Raw genomic sequence first — 22,647 nt, 5'->3', positions numbered from 1 at the left:
ACAGACATGTCACTGAGATTTCAGTTAAGAAGTAGGGAATCTACACCATAAAACTTGGCACTTTTTTGGTAACCACCACCATGCACTTTATGTTAATGAGGACTGTGTACATAGTTGCAGTTGTATGTCTTACATGCAGCAATGTCCATTACATAACATGTTAAGCAGAGCCTATGGGGGGGATCATGTACAGCAGATAACTCTCTTTGTTTCCAGGAAGATTAATATCACAAACCTGCTTGATGCCAACAAGTTATACTGGATTGTGATTCCTTATAGCTAGTCAGTGTAACTGCTACATTTATATCTCCTGGGTGAGTGTGCTATAAATGACATACAATGTAAGTAAGAGCTCTTGTTTTCTTATTAGTCAGGTGTTCTTTGGTTAGTATTTTTGAAATTTACTTTGTTCTGAATGTGTCGGATAGTAAGGAAAGGGCAAAGCTGATCTCAGAGAAACTGGACAGAGGAAAGTTATTATGGGTGTCATGACTTTGGTGGAGTTGAAAGGATATTATTAGTAATATTTACCTGCTGTGGGAGAGTGTAGATCACCTAACAGTGTGGGAAGGTAGGATGAAGCAATGTCATTTCAGCTAGCTGTACAAGTAGCAGGAATTTAGGTGGCAGGTGGGGAATGAGTGAGAAATGCAAGCTTATCCTATGATCTGATAATCTGTAGTCAAGTACAAAGAGTGACCTTGCCAACTCCTGCCACTTGTGCAGTGTTGTAAAATGGCAGCAATGTCCAGCTCTGCCTGCACACTTATGTTATATAGTACATTACAGGTTGCATTAAGTAGATGGGAATGCATACTTTTTTTACTGTATCTGTAGTCCTTCATTACTGTATATGGAGTGATTCATAACAAATAAAGATGGCATAATTTAGTGTTTCTCCGTATCTTTCAAAAATAGTTACCTTCTGTCTGACATTGTCCTGGTCTGCTCAAATGCCAACTTCTCCTGCATCTAAGACTTTGATTTTTACATCTACACATTCTCAAATGACTTTCTCTGTTATTAAACTAATTCTCTCATTACAGATTCTTAAGTCACCCTCTTTGTTATTCAGCCATTTTTTTCAATTAGTCCTTACTCCTCTTTACCCCTTCATGTCCAGACCTAGCCTTTTATATATTAGTTGCTATATATGCATACAAACACCAACACACAGGCAGTTACACACACACACACACACACACACACACACACACACACACACACACACTCGTTTAGTCTCATAGTCTCTTGCCATTCCCACTTCTTCTTCTTCATTTGTCCTCTATCTATATGTGTGCATGTGTGTGTGTGTGTGTGTGTGTGTGTGTGTGTGTGTGTGTGTGTGTGTGTGTGTATACACATATATATATTATACCCAAGCAGTCCAACTGACTTTACTGTCCATCTAGCCTCCTATCACTGAGCACCAGTCCTCCCTCATTTTCATCCCATCCTATAACTTATATATGTAGTACTTGTTCCTGATGTTTTTTTTTTGTGTGGCCATGTCCGTATTTCATGATGTCCATGTTGTAAGATTATACACTTTACTATTATTTCATTGTGTATATTATTTTTGATAGTATTCTTGGAATATATTTTAAAACGTCAGCTCATTTACTCCACTGTGTACAGTTTGCTACTTCATTCTTTTTCCAAGTTGTATCTGCAAAGTTGTCATGTTTGTATTACTGCCACTATTTTCATTGCCATTTTTCATTAGTTTCTTTGTTGTTGTAGGACAACATTACCTTGTTTTTGGCTTTTACCCCTTAAGATTCCTCTGAAAATGATTTGGCCAAAGGGGCCATCTTGGTTAATAAAACATAACCCACATGCATAACTAAATAAGGCAGTCACATAATCTGGCAGGTGCTGCATCATTTGATAGGTGTCAATGATCAGTTGAGCTGTAACTAGATAACAAAACCCAGCACAATGCATCAGTTAGCTGTAACTCACCTACTTTTTCACTCACTCTGCCTCACTCTCCATTTTCAAAACATCTTAAGTGCAGTGGGATTAAGTCAGTGTCATCCCCCCTTCAAACTCAGCAGTAAAATGTTTATCTATCTATCAGCCTAACACTGGATGACGCATATTTACAAGGGCAGAATAATAAAAAAACACAGCCTGTCTCCAAGGAGCAGTCAGTTCTGTATACTTGCTTCACTTTTGTCACTTAAAACGGGAAAAATGTTTCAGGTGGTTACTGAGTAAGAGTCAATCATCTTGTTATCACATAGTTACTGTTTTGGTTCAGCACTTACACTGGGACCAGTTTACTTCTTACCTGTCATAAAGACTGTATTAGAACTATGAAAAATAGTAATTATGACGTAAATGTCTTATAAAATGACCACAAAAAAGTAAACATCTTATGTACATGTTACTATTATGTACTAATTTGTGGTGCAACACCTCCGTCTGACCATTTCCTGCTATTGTGGTGCAGAGCATCTTCTGAGTATGCTGTTGGGGGTGTGCCAGTGGTACAGTCTTAAGAGAACTGTAGAATCAGTAGGCTTAGTCCACATACTTCAAAAGTGCGATCTTCAGCTGTTATAGCTTTTAATACCAACTAATCTTTTTATAAGTATTAGAGAGACACTGCTAAAGCATTATTTAACTTGAAGAGTACACATGTTCTTACGCACTGCAGAGTAAATAATCGGCAGGTACCAAATTAAAATCATATAATTTATTTATTATTTTATTTATTTTACATTTGTTAACCGGGCTAGTCTGGCTGGATACATGTCCATTTTCAGCAGAGGCCCGAGGAGAAAAGCTCCACTATCAGACTAAGACAATACATGAGGAATACTTTACTAAATAAATCAATTTTTTTAAAAAAAACAAAAAACAAAAATGTACAAAGACAAAATACAGTTTGCCTGGACTAATTTAAGTAGGTAACAAACAGAGTTCACATTATGTGGCTGAGGAGTTAAGCTCAGGCACAAAATATAAAGTTGAGTTAAGGATATCTGTAGTAAAGCTAAATAATTTAATCATCGGTCAGAAGGCTAGAAGACAGATTCGGTAGTTAGCAGAGGGAAAGAAACTGATGGTTACAAGTGTTAAAAAAGCAAGTTAGAAGGTAAACAGGTAGATAGGTAGTAAAGCTATGGGAAAAAGGGGAGAAAAGATAGATAGAAATTGTGGATAGAATATGGTTACGAGGGTAAAAGTATTTTAACATAGTTAAATGTTAAGAAAGTCAAGTTGAAAAGGAGAGTGAGGAAGCAGGATAGAGATGAAATGCTATGGTAGTAGGATAAAGATGGTCTAGGTATGGCTGGAAAGTAAATAGAGAGACGATGGCTATCACGGTGAAGTAGGCAATAAGATTGGAGAAAAGAGTGAAGGTCCAGTGAAGGGGCTGAGGATTTTAGTCGAGGTAAGAAAGGGAGTGGAAAGAATTGCGGATAGAATATGGTTACGTAGGGTAAAAGTATTTTAACATAGTTAAATGTTAAGAAAGTCAAGTTGAAAAGGAGAGTGAGGAAGCAGGATAGAGATGAAATGCTATGGTAGTAGGATAAAGATGGTCTAGGTATGGCTGGAAAGTAAATAGAGAGAGGATGGCTATCCGGTGAAGTAGGCAATAAGATTGGAGAAAAGAGTGAAGGTCCAGTGAAGGGGCTGAGGATGTTAGTCTAGGTAAGAAAGGGAGTGGAAAGAATTGCAAGTAGCAGACTGTTTAGAGTAATGAACAGTACTATGCTCAGTCAGGATTGGAGCAGGGGCATAGCCAGTGAATTAGTAGGTGGTTTTTTATCTGTTTTTTGAAAAGGTGACATGATGTTAGGGAGGTCAGTTCAATGGGAAGTTTATTCCAGTAAGAACCGATAGTGTTTGCAAATAGGGAATCACCTGATTTGTTATGAGATTTCAAGGTAGTAACTAGTAGCTTGTTGGCTGATCTGAGTGTCTTGAGATTTTTATAAGGTGTGATGAGTTTATTTAGTATGGGTATATTGGAGGGTAATGAAGAATTTTGAAAGTGATGATTAGTTGTTGTAGGAGTATAAGGTTCGGGAGTTCAAGCCAGTTGAGTTTCTTTAAGTTAAGACAGTGGTGAGTTTGGAAAGGTGAGCCAGTGGCAAATCTGGCTATACTGTGGTAGGCAGTATTCAGTTTCTGAAGATTGCCTTTAGATAAGTTGACAAAGGAGGGGAGGCGTAAGTTAGTGTAGAGATAAGGTGAGTTTGGGCAAGGGCTACTCGGGAGGTTGAAGTGAGATAGGGCTTTAGCCTGTATAGGGCACCAATCTTTTATTGGCAGTTTTGATAGTTAAATCAATGTGACAGTCAAAATTTAGCTGGTTATCTATGGTGCTGCCTAGGAGTTTAGTGCAGTTGTCAGGTTTGATGATAGTGCCATTACAGGATGTTATAGAAAAGAGATAGGGGTGGATTTAGAGGTAGGGGTAAAGAGTAGTAGTTTGGTTTTTGGGATTAAGGAGGAGACAGATGTGTTGAAACCAATTTTCTGCTGCAGTAAAGACTACTTGGGTAGTGGAGTGGAGTTCTGCTGGGGTAGAGGCAGAGCAGATGAGAGTGGAATCATCTGCATATTGTATGCATGTGGATGTTGGTAGGGAATTGGGCAAATTATTGATGAAAATGGAGAAAAGTAGGGGGCCTAGGATAGATCCTTGTGGGACACCAATAGTAACAGGGAGTTGAGTGGATAGATGGCTGTCCCACAGGACAGCTTGTTTTATATTAGTCAAATTTGATTTGAACCACTGTAATGCTTGAGAATCCAGTGATAGAGATTTTAAGGTATCAAGGAGAAGTTGATGGTTGACCATATCAAATGCTTTTGAGAGGTCCAGAAATAGTGCAGATGAGAATAGGTTTCTATTTCGATTTTTATTTATGGTGTCAGAGAAGGAGAGAAGGGCAGTAGTAGTGCTGTGGTAGGGTCTAAAACCATGTTGAGAGTCTACAAGCAGGTTGTTATTTAAGAGATAGTTTAGAAGTTGATGGTGAATACAGCGTTCCATTATTTTGGATAGGGCGATAGAAGGGCAATAGGTCTAAAATTGGATAGTTCATTAGAGTTTCCACCTTTATGGAGTGGAATAATGTGGGAGATTTTCCAGCAGGATGGGATTTTGGATTCTGTTATGGTTCTGTTTATTAAGATGGATACTGGGTAGGCTATTTCTTTGCAGCTAATTGAAGGTATTCAGCTGGAAGTTTGTCAGCCGAGGGGGTGCAGGGTTTTAGTTTAGAAAGTAGTTTCTGTATATAGGTAGTTGAGACGGTTTCAAGTTTTAGTGTATAGGTATTGTTGGGGATGGGGGTAGTTTGGAGGGAGGGAGTGGAGTCATGGTGCTTGCAAGTGAGTTTACAGTTTGAGAGAAGAAATTGTTAAAGGTGTTGGCTATGATGTTAGGTTGTTTTGTGCTAAGCTAGCTGGGGTAGGTGTTTTGGTGTTGCCTGGGTGGAGTAGTTTATTAATTCCTGACCAGAATTTTTTGGGTTTTGGTTTTGGTTTTGTTGGTATTGAAAGTTGTAGTTTTTTGTCTAGGATGACAAGTTTCTTTGTTTTGTTTCTTAGATGTTTGAAGGTTTGATGGTCAGTAGGGCTTTTAGTGGATCTCCATTTTGACCATGATTTATTTCTCGCTCTCATAGTTTGTTTAGTTATAACAGAGAGCCAAGGAGCTGCTTTGGATCTGATTCTGACTAACCGGGATGGGGCATGTTGGTTTAGAATTTGTAAGAAGGTGTTGTTGAAATGCGTTACTGCTTCATCTATTGGGAGGTATTTTAGAGTTGACCAGTTATATTCTTTGAGTTCAGTTTGAAAGGATGTGAGATTGAATGCTGTTTTGTTGTATTTAGTTCGATAAGTAGTTTGTTTAGGAATGTTGCATTTTTGTTTGGTGATAAAGGTAAGGAGGTGGTCACTAATATTGTCAGGGAGTATACCTGTTTTATAGGAGAGGGGATTGTTGTTGGTCAGTATCCAGTCTAGGATCGTTTGTTTGTGGGTGGATTTATGTATTCTAGTAGGGGAGTTAATGGTTTGGTGAAAGTTAAAGAGGTTAAGGTGTGTGGTGGGTTTGGGGGATATGCAGGAGTTCCAGTCGATATTAAAATCACCTAGGATTATGGTTTCCTGGGGGAAGGTGCTAGAAATCCAGCTTAGGATATTTTCCAGGGTGTGGATGTTCTTGCCTGGGGGGATGTAGGAACATATTATGTTTATAGCTTTGGTTTTGTTAATTTGGAGTTTAGTGAAAAGAATTTCAGCATTTCCTGGTGTGGGGGGGAAGGAGTTAATTAAAGCCACCTGAAGTTGGGATTTGAACAGGAGGGCCACTCCTCCACCTTTTTTATTAGGACGGTCTTGTCTTAAGGTACTATAGCCTGGGGGGGTGAATTCATTGTCTTTGGTACTAGGTTTAAGCCAGGTTTCTGTGAGACAGAGGATATCAAAGGCATAAAAATCAATTAAGGCATGGAGTTGAGTGACTTTGTTGTTAATGCTACGAATATTAAGATGAGCAATAGAGAGGGAGTCAGAGGAAAAGGGTGGGTTAGAATAATTGGTAGTTTGTTTTAGAGGGCTTTGATTTTGGAGGGTATTGGGGCCAGGGTTGGGGTGGATATCTCCATATATAAGTAAAAGAGTTTGGGGTGGTTGTAGGGGTTTTGTATATTTGACTGGTATTAGAATGAGTCTTTTGGAGGTTGTGAGTTGGTAGTGGTGGGCTTTATGGTAGAGAGGGAGGTAGGGACAGGTAGCTAGTATATTAATATGTGATTGTTTGGGTAGGGGAAGTGTAGTTGTAGTATGTTTGGTTGAAGTAGGAGTTTGGTAAAGTTTGAGATTTTCATAGGAGGTAAGGGTGTAGTAGTAAAGTAGGATGTTTAGGAGAAGAAGAGGAAAGAGAGATTTAAGGGTTAAGGGCATGTTTTATAGAGTATGAGGTTAGAGATTATAGGTTTGTAGGGAATAGGAGGGTGGTTTCAAGAGAGGGTGTGGTTGAAGGAGTGAGGAATTAATTGGTGGATGTGTAGGAGAGAGGTTATAGGTTGCTGTTTAATTGGGGGTGTGTCTAGGGAAGTATAAAGGTAGGACCCTGGGGGTGGGTGGGAATTGGGGGTAGGGAGGGAGCGGAGTGAGCGTGGCGGAGCGGGAACAACAAGACGACCAGTTGCAGAAAACAATCAGGCAAGAGGTAGAGAACAGGTGTAAAAGTAAAGGTGGGTTAGAAAGGTAGAGAAGACTTGTGGGGGGTTAGTAATAAAATACTGGGTAAGGTAAATGAGATGTGTTTGAGAAAGAAAACAAAATAAAAATCAGGTTGGAGCAATAAGAAGAGCAGTAGGAATTACTAATGATTGTGAATGTAGGAGATGAATTGACAAGAGCCACCTAGTGGCCAGGAAAAGGAAAGAAAAACAGACGAAATACACTGGAGGTTTACTAAGTATGAAAAGCAGGAAACAGGGAGGTATAAGTAAGGATAAAGGCAGAACAGAGGTGGGACTGAGAGAGGAGAACAGGCCAAATCTAAAAGGGGGCTGCTGGTTTACCTGGCTGGGGTAAAAATGTCCTGGTGAGTAGTATTTAATTAATACAATAATAGGACATACTTTCCAAAAATATCTGGGAGGACAGTCTTTGTTTTAAGGATGTAGACTCCTATTCAGGATACTGGATATATTGAGATGTCCACAGGGCCTCTTAGGTTAGGTATGGACAGGAACCCTGGTGTACAATCTGTAGAGTTAGCTATAGGTAGAGAGAAGAGAGAGAACAAGCACAGGAGAGAGAAATAGTTATTCAGTAACATTGAGAGCACATTACATTTAGCATAATCCCTTTTAAATCATCAGCAGTGAGGGTAGTGCAGTGATATATCCAGGGCAATACTATGTATAGCATAACAGTCAGTTTGTTACAAGCATGCAAAGGGCCCACAGGAATAAACGAACAGTATTTAACTAAGTAATAACAACAACCATTTAGGAGAACAGTATCAGGCCTGTATACTTCAAAAAGGTCAGATATGCAACACTGTTAATTGTGTGGTTACAAAATCAGCAGAGAGCAGTACATAATCAGTGCATACACAGCTTAATAATCAGAAAACTCAAGCATTCAATGGTAGGTTACAAGATCAGCAGAGAGCAGTACCTATTTATAGCGTACACACTGAGAGACTACAGACTTAGTGCACAAAAACGCCAGTAAAAAAATACCTCAGCTAATAAGGTCTAAAACTGTAATATAACATATTCATCAAATGCCAGCAAGAGGAGTTATACATTTAGTAATGATAAAAACATGTAGTACAGAATTAATAAATAACTGTACGCCAGTAAACTACCATGGTAGGCAGGAGTATTAGAGCACTAGAACTCCAGTGAGGAGACCACGTGGAGTCTAGCCTGGGGGGGGGGGGCACTGCCAGAATGTCGCAGCAAGGGGAGTAAGGTTGCCTAGGGTAATTGGAGGGGCCAGGGCCAAACAATGAAATTGCAAAGGAAATTGGATAAAGAAAAGCCTGCAGGGGGAACCGGCTACTAGGCGAGCTTAAGAAAAAAGGTGCAGATGGCACCTTAAGACACTCCTTAAGGTTCCGCTCTCTGATAGCGGTAAAAGAGCGCTACAGTATGCAAACAGTCTGATTTACCCAATTACTGAGTTGAAACACGAAACATGTTTACTTCTCTCTTTCTTTTCTCTCAAACTGTCTTTATTACAATATGCTGCCAGTCTGCATTACTATAAAAGTCTGGCTAGCCACAAGCATTTTGGTAAGATAATCTTTCTTTCAGCTTTTTGAAGTTTCTTAAAATGAGAAACAATGTCTTCTGCTCTTTGGTTTCAAATGCATTTTGAAGGTATTATGAGGTTACCCCACTCCCATCATCTCTGATGTGTTTAAATATTCTAGCATGTAACTGCAATTAATAAAACCAGAGCTGATATCTATATCTCTGAAAGATTTTGTGAGATTTATAAAAGTGCAAGTAATATAGCTGATGCTATTTATAAATCAATACTTACTTCTGTGAACTTCACTCACCTAACCACCAACAATTGGAGCAACTCAGGATGAATGTGAGTAGGCTTGTAAGGGCTCTAGGGCAATTAGCCTATTATACAATTCTTCCTCTAAAACGTGCATGCTGATTGGCCAGCCCAACCAGCGTGCCCGTTGTAAATCCCTCAATATACTAACGAAAAAAGGTCCGGTCGCCCGGACTTTTTCCGTTAGTATAAAACACTGTCTCGCTATGTTAAAAGAGTTTAACATAGCGACACAGGTTTAAAAAAAGCAACGCAAATCTCCGTTGCTTTTTTTAAAGCTGTCTCGCTATGTTAAACTCCTTTAACATAGCGACACAGTAAGCAACGGAGATCTTGCGATCTCCGTTGCTTTTTTTTTTAAACCTGTCTCACTATGTTAAATGGGTTTAACATAGCGAGACAGCTTTAAAATAAGTAACGGAGATCTCCGTTGCTTATTTTAAAGCTGTCTCGCTATGTTAAACCCATTTAACATAGCGAAACAGTAAAAAGCAACGGAGATCTTGCGTTCTCCGTTGCTTTTGCCCACAACTCTGATGTACTGCGTAGGCATGCGCAGTACATCAGAACTGCCGTGAATACCAGACAGCTGCAGAAGGGCAGCAAAGAGGCATTATACAATGCCATTATTTAAGAAAAGTAATTATTTCTTTTCTTAAATAATGTCATTGTATAATAGCAATAACCCACTTCTGGGTGTGGGTAATGCGGGATTTAACCACGGTTGTCTTTGTTTGGTCCCTCGGGCTTCGCCCTCGGGACCAAACCACGCCAACCGTGATTAAATCCCGCATTACCCACACCCAGGCGTGGGTTATTGCTATAGTAACCTTCTATGAATCTATGAAGCTATGGAAATAAAAGTAAAGCATCTGTAAAGGTTATTTTGCATGTATATGTTGCACTCCATTTAAATGTAAACAAACAGTGATATGCATTCATCCTGTTAATAAATACAGTATGCTTTGTTTTTTTTTTGTTTTTTCACATTTCTTAATTGATATAGAGCACTTATCCAAATGTATCATTTTCAGGCTAGCCTATAGTCACAGAATACATGCATACATAAATAGTAGAACATGTAATAGTGAAATAAATAACCTTAGAAGTAAATTTTAATTACAAATGTACACTGTCAATATAATTAAAGTATACCCTCAGATGAGCAAGCCATATTTACACCCTGTAAAAAAGAGCTTTATTGATATTAATTATGGTTTCAGTCATACTGTTTATATATGTCCATACACAAGTCTCTGAATTTTAAATCAGTAAAACAAACTGATGCTTTCACACTAGTATAAATTAATTAATTACAGTTATAGGTTCATAGAGTAGTACTAGGCTAACTGCCCTTGTGGGCCATTTTCAGCCTAGACAATTGCACCATGTGAGAATCAAACCCTGAACCTTATGTTTGTAAGGTAAACACCTTAACCATTATGCCAACCTTATTGGGAGTGGGATTACCTCAAAATGCCTTAACAGTGCTGAACAAAAACACTTTAGAGAAACATTAAGTGTTCGCCTATGTATATTGCTTTTTTAGTTGTTATGGACATTGTATATAGTTTATTTGTTTTTTTCTTGTTACTGTACTGTTAAGTTATTGTGTTACAAAATGAATAAAAACATTTTGGAAAAAAATGCCTTAAAAGTACATGCAGTGCATAGAGTTCCACAATTACATTCCAAAGTCAGGAAGAAAACAGCTTTGTTAAACAGGTTGACAACTGTGAGTATCTAGGAGCAGACCGTTCAACTCCATGTTTTGGAGGAATGTTCCTATTTTCAGGTTTGATTTACTCTTCCACATGATTTTCTGAATCCTCCTCCCCTGTCACACATGACTTTAAAGCTCTTTAATACAAAGGAACCCAGACTAAATGACCAATATTCTGATGGCACTAATACTTTAAAGAAAATGGACCCATATGATATGCCCCCCCTTTTTAGAAGCAAAAATAAATGACTGTGAGACAAAGGGCTGCAAAATCATTCATTCGTGTCTACAGAATTTACACAGTCTTTGATGTTTACATTTTTACATCATTTTTGTCCCCTGGGAATTACTTTGTGAAGACAATTACTGTTCATACCTGAGTCAGTGGGTACTTGTACATGGACTGCTGTAATTCTTATCAGTGTTTCTGAAATTCTAAGTCATTGCAGGACTGCCCAAATTAGCATTCTTGGGACCATGTCATATGCTTTGTCCAAGTCTGGGAATATCGATTTCCAATCACTCTCTGCAGTACTTTCATGCAGTGTGACAAGAGATTGCTACTGCTATACTACCCACAGTTGTGAATGTTCCCTTTGTCCTTGAATACTGGCACTAGTATGCTTATTCTCCTGCCATCTGGGATACACCTCTCTCTCCAATCCATACTGTTAGGGGCCATTTTTCTCCTACTGCACCCAAACCCTCCTGTTTACCAAAATAGAATCTCACACAAAAGCTGACCATCCTGAGTGTGACAGTGTTGTGACATGTACTGACCATAAATGGCAGTGCTGCAGGCTCAGAACACATTTTAGATAGACTCAGATAAGTTCCAGTTATGACATCTCTGTCATCATTATAGGCTAAAAATGGTGGTAACATTTTCTGCTGAGTACCAGCCCTGCTTCATACAAGATCCCTTCATGGACCTTGGCCACCTGCTAAGGCCAGCATTCAAGAAGTTTCTTAGATATTTATAAGCCTACTCTTCTTAGACAGAAGGAGATAAAGTAGCAATTTCCTCCTCAAAATCTCATTTTTATATACCCTTTAAACCAGTAGCTCTCCAAATCTACCTTTTCAGGTATGGCAGAGTGACAAGGATAATTCTGGATGAGGAAAAACACTGAGCTTTGGTTGACTCAGATCTCTGTGTCAGCATTCTAAATATACCAGTTGTAATTTTGCTTCCATATTACATTATCAAAGCTTTAGTTAATCGAATAACTAAAGCTCGATCTTGTAATATCAACAGCTAAAATTGTCTAACAGCCGATTCAACCAAGGAAAACACTTCCCTTGACCGAATCAAAAAAAAAAAAAAACTTTACATCTGAAATCAAGTGGGAGGCTTCACCCCCCCACACAACCTCTACTTAATTATACCAACTCTGAAATTGCTCCAAATTGGAAAACGGACATACTCCACAGAACGGACAAGGGAAGTGTTTCCCTGGGTTAATTCGGCCGTTCGACAATTTACAGTTTTGATATTATATGTTCAAGCTTTACTTATTCGATTAAGTAAAGCTTCGATCATGTAATAGGGAACCGTAATTTCTTGGCTAAAATAAGGTATATTTCATACTAGTCTGACAACATCAGATTGATTTCATGCTAACTGAAGTAATTGATTTTGTTAGAAGAAGGTGCTGTGACTCTGGCATCGTCTCTTCTTGATGCTAGCTCATGTTCTGAGGATCCATGATATAGCAGTGGACAGCCTTACTTGCACACTTGTTAAGTACAAATTGCTTCAAAAGATGGCAAAAACAATACCTAACAAACAGAAATGACTAGTAGTGGATCTTTTCACATTCTTAAACTGTACAAAATAGAACAGTATATGCTTTTGAGATATGGGCCTGAACAATTTAAGAAGACATTGTACCTTTCTGGAGTTGTGTTTTTAAATGGTCTCCCATCCATGAAAGGATCTCAGATGTCACAGATTAACAGCCCGGTTTGCTTCCATATAGTAACTAACAAACTGTCCTGATTTTCTCCTTCTTTGTCAGAATCTGCTGTGTCAGGAATAACATCTCCTGGGTCGGCCAATATAGCTTCATAGGTACTTACCAGGCTATTGAGCTGTGATCTTTAGAAGCCTTTCCATGTTATTCCCTTGAAGTTTTGAGCCCTTTATTTTAAGTATGAATAACCTGGAGATGAGCAAAATATTTACATGTTGCTCCTATCCATGCGGAATAAGGGCCCATAACCAGGCTGAATTTGCAGTTACCATTCTATTCATCCATCCAAATTATGTCTGAATGGAGTAAGAGAAGTACTTTGCTTTATGTGGAGAGGAAGGTGATTCCAAAGATTACCTTCTGACAGTAGTCAGCATGCAGGAATTTCTCAAGGATGGTACTGATGTTTATGATGGAAAAGTATTCCTGCCAATTTCATGTTTTCTGGAAACTAGTTGCAGGTTTCTGTTTGGGATGCTGATAATATGTATGGTGTTTTTATTTACTATTTTTTCTTTCAGTTTTATATCTGGATAAATGGGCTGATCATCAGTGCATTTTCAGTCACATCCTGGGTCCATGGGGCAACAGGAGTCAGTATAAGTAACAAAGAACAAAGTGCTGTAATAATTAACAATGACAATATGCAAAGAACTTGATAATACAATATATGCATATTAGGTAACATGAAATGTTCACAATTTCTGAAGAGTAAAGTATCAAAAGCAAATGCATTAATTTAATTGGCTTACCAGTTTAAAAGACCACTATGATTAGAAACTAATAATAAATAAATAAAAAATAAAAAAATATATCTTATCTTAATTTTCTATCCAGTACTAATGTTTTCATAACACTATAATTATTTATTATTTTTATTTATTCTAAAAACAGCCTGATAGACATCCATACAGACATGATTTTGATCTTTAGCTAAGCTTTCTGATTCCTGCAATGACTCTGACACCATAAGACGGTATTATGTTAACCATCCCTTCCAGCTCTTCTGCCATTTCACTTAGGACAGAAGTACTCAGAAATAATGCTTGTTATCAGAATCTTTCAGCAAACTGGCATTAACTATTTTCCAATGACATCCACTTAAATATTTAAATATTACTTATAAATTAAAAAATTTACTAGAATAGTATCTTTTGCAATAATAGCTTTTTCTGAAACATATGAAGTCTGAAACTCAAATACATGCCATTATTTTGTGACCTCAATCCTCAGTGATTTGCCAGAAAAACATACATTTTTAAGGAGAATAACAATAAGCAAACAGAATATTATAACTATAAAGTAGCAAAAAGTATCCTAAGAACTAAGCCAACATGGGATTGGAGAAAGGAGATCATGCTGATAAGGATGACTGCAATTAGGGATATAGACAATAGGCAAGAGAGGGCTGCAATTTATTGAAGAAAACTGGCAAAGGAAACAAGGTACTGGGAGCAAATAACCAGAGAAGGAAAGATTATAGAATGGGAAGACACCAAGAATTTATTTGGACTGCAAGTTAGAGATTGCCTTCCCTATCATGGATTGGTATCAGAGTATAGGTAAAGAGAAAAAAATAAGGGGCGTCCTAAACAAAAGAGCAGCACTGCTAGAGTTTTTAGCAGAATCTAGAACAGAAGTGCCATTAAAAAAGGAATAATTAGTAGAGCATATAAAAAATTGTATTATAACTATAAAAATCAATCAGAGGAGGTTAAAAAAGATTGGGAAGAGAGACTGGATAAGCAAAAATTCTAAATCATCTAGATTTTGATGCATATTTGGGAGACATGCATATATCTTTATACTCCAAGTAGACTCCAGAGAATTTTTGCTCAGGTAGACAGCAAATGTTGGGGGTGTGATGGAGAAGAAAGAGGTAATTGGGAACATATTTTCTGGGAGTGCAGTGAGTTGGTGGACTTGAAGGATTCCCCGCAGGATGCACTGTCAGATATGCTGGTTAGGCAGATTGGTGTGACGAGGAAGATGATTTTTCTGAGCTATGATACAGAATCGGCATTGCCTAGACATGGTAAAGCCTTGCAGTGTCTAATTATGGTGGCTGGCAAAAAAGCAGTTACTAGAAAATGGAAATCAAAATCTAAACCAACTATACTAGAAGTAGTGAATATAGTAACAGAGATAAAACAACTGGAATTGTGATCTTTAGAAATGGGAGAGAGCAAACTACATAGGAAAAAAAGGTGAATTGTGGGAACAATACATACAGGGGAAGAATGATGTTTCAAAGAAGGCAGGACTTAAATGAGCTATGTAATGTTCGACTGAAAATGATTGGGTAGATTATAGGTGATGAATAATGTTTGCATCTAGGATTGTGTTGGTGTGGTTTGTTTTCATTTGTATAAATGTATGATTGTCTATGTCATAAGTAATGGTTTAATAAAGATGTTTCTTTTTTAAAAAAAAGGCCAGAAATTGAATAATTTATGTAATGTTACTTAGGTTATATGATATATAGCAATATATGTAAAGTATAATGTTTATAAACATGAACTTGTTAGTACAGTTTGATTACTTTTATATAAATGTAAATTTGCCTGTGTTGCAAGGGAAAATTCAATAAAGCTGTTTAAAAAAAGAAAAATCAGAAAAAACGTTGACCAGCAGACATGGTGTACTAATGAATAATATCTCACTTTATTATGCCATAAGGCACATAAAAAGGCAGAAAGCCTACAGTCCACAATCCAAATCGGGTTCGGCTTATATATCAAGCCTTCATCAGTGAAGAAAAGAAAACAAAAAGGACAAAAAACTGCCTGCCTTATAAAAGGAACACCTATGAATCACCATTTAAAACAATTAATAAACTACAAATACTCATTTAGACCGGGGGAAACAAGCCACCCAAATTAATAATCCATCTTTTCTCTAATTTATTATGCATGTCATGCCAACCAAAAACCTTTGCTCTATTACCCTGAATTTTATCAATTATAGTGAAGTTGAAATTAGCACTGGAATGTTTCAATGTATGTTTGTATAGGGCGTTATTAGCTCGTTGGTGCCTAATATCAGATAAATGTTCTGCAATTCTAAACTTGACAGGCCTAGATGTCTGCCCCACATAGAATGCAGAACAATTGCATGTAGCTAAGTAAATGACCCAATCAGACTGGCAATTAACAAAAGCAGAAATATTATAAACCATACCAGTATTATGACTGGCAAAGCTCTTAGTTTTGTTGATCTTAACACAATAAACACAGTGGCCACAAGGGAAACAACTACTGAGATGGTCACCTAATAGTGTTCTCTGGAGATTGGCCCCTAAGGGATAATGCCCCTTCTTATAATGATTGAAGAGGGCACCCAAGTTCCTACCTTTCCTAAAAGAAAACTCACACTTATTACCAATAAAGTCAGATAATCGTTCATCAACCAGGAGAATGTTCCAATTGCGTTGTGCACTATTAATAAGTCTAGTGGTATTACGAACATAAGTAGTAGTTAAACGCAATACCGAAGTATCATTGGACTCAACCTTGTTATAATTCAGCAGTTGTTCCCGCTGCATAGATTCAACCGAATTCCTTGCAGTCAATACTTGCCCCAATTTATAGCCCCTTTGAATGAACCTGACAGTAGGATCATCCCGATGTATTGAATAAGTGGAGTTATCTGAACAAATGCATTTAACCCTCATATACTGAGACATTGGTATATTATGACATATATGTGGTGGATGATAGCTGGTGGCATGGAGGTAGTAGTTGTATTGGGGTTTCTTTCTATAAATCACAGTTTTTAAGGTGCTATCAGGATTCTTAATGACCAACACATCCAAAAAAATCATTTCATTTTTACTGTAATTAACAGTAAAATGAATTCCCCACTTATTTGAGTTGAGATAATCAACAAACTCCTGAAGATAAATAACATCCGACCTCCAAACCAACCAGCAATCATCCAAAAAAAGCCTCCATATGTCCATGTCCTGCAGAAAAATGTTGTGATTAGAATCATAGATTAACTGAAGTTCTAAAAAAGCCATAAATAAATCACCATAAATCGGGGCAAAAGAAGCACCCATAGCTGTTCCTCTAATCTGTAAATAGATGGTATCCTGATACAAAAAAAAAACATTTTTCGTCAGGGCATGTTCAGTCATTTCAAGTAGAAAGGTGTTAAAGCTTGGTGTATATAGTTCAGAAAACTCCAACCAATATTTCAAAGCCTCAATACCGGCACAATGGGGAATGTTCGTATATAATGATGATACATCAATGCTGCACAATAACCAGTCAGATTCCAATTGTGAGTCAGAAACAATCTCTTGGAATTCGGTTGTATCCTGAATCCTAGACCTAATAAGTGGGAGCAAAGGTTTTAAGTATTAGCTAAGTACTGAGATAAAAGTTTGGTTAATGAACCACGACCAGACACAGTGGGCCTCCCCGATGGATTATCGAAATTTTTGTGCACTTTAGGTAAAAAATAGATATATGGCAGGACCGGGTCAGAGACAGTCAATTGCTGTTTGATAAACTAAGAAATAATGCCTTCCTCCTCAGCTAAAGATAAAAAATTATCAATTTGTTTTTTATAAGAAGCCGCAGGATCAAAGGGCAATTCTTCCTCTGCTGTGGAATCTGATGTGCAGGGCACCACAGATTCACCCACACCCAAGAGAAGCAATATTACCCCTTTAGGCATAAACAAAGGAGGGGGGGAGAAAACACAAGCATAGTACAAGATATGGCGGGCCTGTTGCGCATGTTTGCCCAGAAGTGAATAATTGCAATGTGCTTAATATTTCTTCTTACACCTTATCACCTACGCATATTGAAATTCTTAATAAAGGACTTTCTTTTATTCCTGGTTTCTTTGTTCCAGAGGACAATTTTGCTAATGATATTCTTTCCTTTTGTAGGTTTTTGAATTTAAGACTTTTCTTTCAGGATAAGACTACTATTGGTTCTCACAAGGATTTTTGCTACCACAAATCCACATTTTCACCACCTATAAACCCTAATGTTTTGCTTTTTCAAAGAAGTGTGCTTAGGGACTTACACTTTGATGGTAGGAAACACCACGTTGGCCATAACAATGTCTCAAAGATTGAATCTGATTGTATACAGGAGATGGCCTCCAATCATGAATTGGTAATTTTGGCTGCTGATAAAGGTGGAGTGGTGGTCGTACAAGATTGAGCCAAATACAATAGAGAGGCACTGAGACAGTTATCTGATGTTTGTTATAATACACATTTGTCCTTGATCCTACGGCTTCTTATAAAAAACAAATTGATAATTTTTTATCTTTAGCTGAGGAGGAAGACATTATTTCTCAGTTTATCAAACAGCAATTGACTGTCTCTGACCCAGTCCTGCCATATATCTATTTTTTACCTAAAGTGCACAAAAATTTGGATAATTCACTGGGAAGGCCCATTGTGTCTGGTCGTGGTTCATTAACCAAACCTTTATCTCAGTACTTAACTAAATACTTAAAACCTTTGCTCCCACTTACTAGGTCTAGGATTCAGGATACAACCAAATTCCTACAGATTGTTTCTGACTCACAATTGCAACCTGATTGGTTATTGTGCAGCCTTGATGTATCATCATTATATACGAACATCCCCCATTGTGCCGGTATTGAGGCTTTGAAATATTAGTTGGAGTTTTCTGAACTATATACACCAAGCTTTAACACCTTTCTACTTGAAATGACTGAACACGTCCTGACTAAAAATGTTTTTTTGTGTCAGGATACCATCTATTTACAGATGCTGATTTATTTATGGCTTTTTTAGAACTTCATTTAATCTATGATTGTAATCACAACATTTTTTCTGCAGGACATGGGCATATGGAGGCATTTTTTGGATGATTGCTGGTTGGTTTGGAGGTCGGATTTCATTTATCTTCAGGAGTTTGTTGATTATCTCAACTCAAATAAATGGGGAATTCATTTTATGGTTAATTACAGTAAAAATTAAATAATTTTTTTGGATGTGTTGGTCATTAAGAATCCTGATAACACCTTAAAAACTGTGATTCAGAGAAAGTTCCCCCAATACATCTCCTACCTCCATGCCACCAGCTATCATCCACCACATATATGTCGTAATATACCAAAGTCTCAGTATGTGAGGGTTAAACACATTTGTTCAGATAACTCCACTTATTCAATACATCGGGATGATCTTACTGCCAGGTTCATTCAAAGGGGCTATAAACTGGGGCAAGTATTGACTGCGAGGAATTCGGTTGAATCTATGCAGTGGGAACAACTGCTGAATTATAACAAGGTTGAGCCCAATGATACTTCGGTATTGCGTTTAACCACAACTTATGGTTGTAATACCGCTAGACTTATTAATAGTGTACACTGCAATTGGAACATTCTCCTGGTTGATGAACGATTACCTGACTTTATTGTTAATAAGTGTGAGTTTTCTTTTAGGAAAGGTAGGAACTTGGGTGCCCTCTTCAGTCGTTATAAGATGGGGTATAATCCCTTAGGGGCCAGTATCCAGAGAACACTATTAGGTGACTGTCTCAGTGGTTGTTTCCCTTGTGGCCACTGTGTTTATTGTGTTAAGATCAACAAAGCTAAGAGCTTTACCAGTCGTAATACTGGTATGGTTTATAATATTTCTGCTTTTGTTAATTGCCAGTCTGATTGGGTCATTTACTTAGCTACATGCAGTTGTTCTGCATTTTACGTGGGGCAGACATCTAGGCCTGTCAAGTTTAGAATTGCAGAACATTTATCTGATATTGGGCACCAACGAGCTAATAACGCCCTATACAAACATACATTGAAACATTCCAGTGCTAATTTCAACTTCACTATAATTGATAAAATTCAGGGTAATAGAGCAAAGGTTTTTGGTTGGCATGACATGCTTAATAAATTAGAGAAAAGATGGATTATTAATTTGGGTGGCTTGTTTCCCCCTGGTCTAAATGAGTATTTGTAGTTTATTAATTATTTTTAATGGTGATTGATAGGTGTTCCTTTTATAAGGCAGGCAGTTTTTTGTCCTTTTTGTTTTCTTTTCTTCACTGATGAAGGCTTGATATATAAGCCGAACCCGATTTGGATTGTGGACTGTAGGCTTTCTGCCTTTTTATGTGCCTTATGGCATAATAAAGTGAGATATTATTCATTAGTACACCATGTCTGCTGGCCAACGTTTTTTCTGATTTACCTTTTGAGACCTGGCAGTTGCCTTATGTGCAGGGACTGTGTTTTTTGTTGTTTAAAAAAAGAAAACCATACATTTTATGAAGAACATGTCAAAGTATGAGGCAAAAATCTTGACATTCTGCAAAAATATGCACAGTTTTGAGGTATGGCTGAGTAAGCTTTGAAGCTAGAAGATACAGTTGGAGACAGCATGGGGATGGGACAGTAGCAAATAAATACGTTTAATTAACTACTTAATATTGAATCCGACCCCACCCCCTGCCCAGAAAACCACAGTGAAAAACTTCTCTAAAGCAAATTTCACACTCCTCAAAACTGAGGTGGAATCCTTCAAAGCCCCTGGGCCTGTGGAAAATACGGCACATACCGCAGAATCCTTTATAAATGCATTCTATGAACACCTTCAGGAATGCATGGATCATGCAATCCCAAATAAAACCAAGACCCAATCCTCCAAAGGCAGACGTCCTGTCTGGTGGACCCCAGCCATAAACAAACTATACAATAGAAGGAGGAAGCTACTACATGATAGAGCAAAATCCCAAAAAGGGAAGGCATCTCTGATCAGTATTAGCAAAAAACTACGGGCACTCATAAAATCGTCTAAGGCCAGCTTCGAGAGAAAAATTGCACAGGACACTAAGGATAATCACAAGGCTTTCTTTAGTTATGTTAGTAACCTGGGTGGGAATTCACAGATATGCTCAGAATTAGCCCAAAATGACAAAAAATACACCAAACCCACAGACATTGCCAACATGCTAGCTGACAGGTTCAGCGCAAACTCCCCCGCCCACACAAAGGGCAAATATCTATCCCAGCAGAGTGCTGCCCCCCTGACATCTCAGATGCTCAGGTAAGAGCCGCCCTCTCCAAAGCAAAAAACACAGCATCAATGGGACCAGATGGTGTCCTGGGCTGTATCCTACATGAAGTCCAAGAAGAGCTAAACCCAAACATAAAACTACTGTTCAGTCTCAGCCTTACTACAGGATATGTACCCAAAGAGTGGCGTACAGCAACAGTGGCCCCTCTCCACAAAGGTGGTGCCTCAACGGATCCTGGAAACTATCACCCCATAAGCCTGACTAGCTTGGTCTGCAAAGCTATGGAAAGGATCATCATGGACCTCATAAATAAAGATATTGGGGACCTACAGACACTGGATCCTACCCAGTTCGGATTTGTTAAGGGCAGATCCTGCCTCTTAAACCTGGTCGATTTCTTTGAAACAGTCACCAAGGCCATTGACGAGGGGAAGGTGGTCCACACAGCCTACCTGGACCTCGCAAAAGCCTTCGATACAATACCCCACTTGGGCATTATAGATAAGCTCACCAGCTTAAATATAAACCCCTATGTCACTAGATGGGTTGCAAACTGGCTCAAGGACAGAACCCACATGGTTAGAATTGCTACAGCCATGTCAGACTCCAAATCAGTTACAAGTGGCGTCCCACAAGGCTCAGTCCTGCGACTTCTCTTGTTTGGTATATATTTCTCGGAGGTACAGGCCAACACGGAAGGACTGTGGCTGACCAAGTTCGCAGATGACTGCAAACTGGGCGCCATAATCGACTCTCCAGCCGACACAAGCATCCTCCAAAAGGGCCTCATAGAAACAGACAACTGGTGCCAGAGCCATGGCCTCAAGCTAAACGCCAAAAAGTGTATAGTCATCCCCTTTAGCAAAAACAAAGTGCCCACAAATTACCACATAGGTGGTAATCCATTAAGTACAGAAGAAGTAATTAGGGACCTGGGGACCCAAGTTGATAGCAATCTCTCATTTGACAACCATGTGGCCAAAGTGGTTAGAAAAACATTTTATATAGCCCATCTAATCATGAAGGGATTCACATCTAGATCAGGGGAGGTCATTGTGCCTCTTTACTCATCCCTCATCAGGCCCATAATTGAGTACAATGCCCCTTTGGGATGTACCTTACCAGACACCTGCAGCAACTGGAAAGACCCCAAAAGTACCTCACCAAGAGGATCAAAGGGCTCAAACAGATGCCATATGCTGCCCGGTTAAAGAAACTCCAGCTCTACTCAGTGGCATACCGCCTGCTCAGAGGCGATCTGTGCCTGACGTATAAAGCCATGTCCAACCCGGAATTAATAGACATGCTGCACCTCAGAAAATCCAAATCCCATCGAGCCACGTGCTCGAGAGACTTGAACCTCAGCACTGAAATAAATAGGACATGCTGGAGGGACAGATTCATAACCCAGAGGCTCCCTTCACTCTGGAATAAAATCCCAGTCCAGGTTAGACAGAGTCCCTCATTGACTCTCTTCAAGAGGAATCTTGATGAGTGGATGGGAGATCATAGGTTTACCCCGGGTATCACTTCTGTGTCACTGTTAGACAGAGGCACAGTATACTAACCTCGAAAAAGGGCATAGCAAAATTAATTTAAAATGGGTGGCAAAAGCCAAACACACTTTAGCTAGGCTTATAAATGCCCTAGGGCAGATAGCCTAGTATGAACCTATGAACCTATGAAGGGATCGTGGGAGCTCAGTAGTACTGCATACAAGTGTAGCTTTAGGAAGACATGCAACCACATATTTCATAATGTTTTTTGGGATGTTCTTCAGCATTATTGGGACACAACATGGCCGGCTTAAGTGACTGCGAACTATGTCTGACTCCAGAGCGATTCACTGCTAAGTATCAAG

General features: G+C 38.5%; 1 protein-coding gene across 1 annotated transcript in view; it reads left to right on the top strand.

The window, feature by feature from the left end:
- The window catches only part of GPC1 (glypican 1), a 1,908,824-nt gene that overhangs the window by 1,705,530 nt on the left and 180,647 nt on the right, over positions 1 to 22,647 (top strand). The gene's annotated exons all lie outside the window — the stretch shown is intronic.

Source organism: Protopterus annectens, chromosome 4.part1 (assembly GCF_019279795.1).
Source record: "Protopterus annectens isolate FY-2018-M chromosome 4.part1, PAN1.0, whole genome shotgun sequence".
Taxonomy (NCBI): domain Eukaryota; kingdom Metazoa; phylum Chordata; order Ceratodontiformes; family Protopteridae; genus Protopterus; species Protopterus annectens.
Note: the sequence above shows the minus strand (reverse complement) of the source record. Positions and strands in the feature narration are given on the sequence as shown.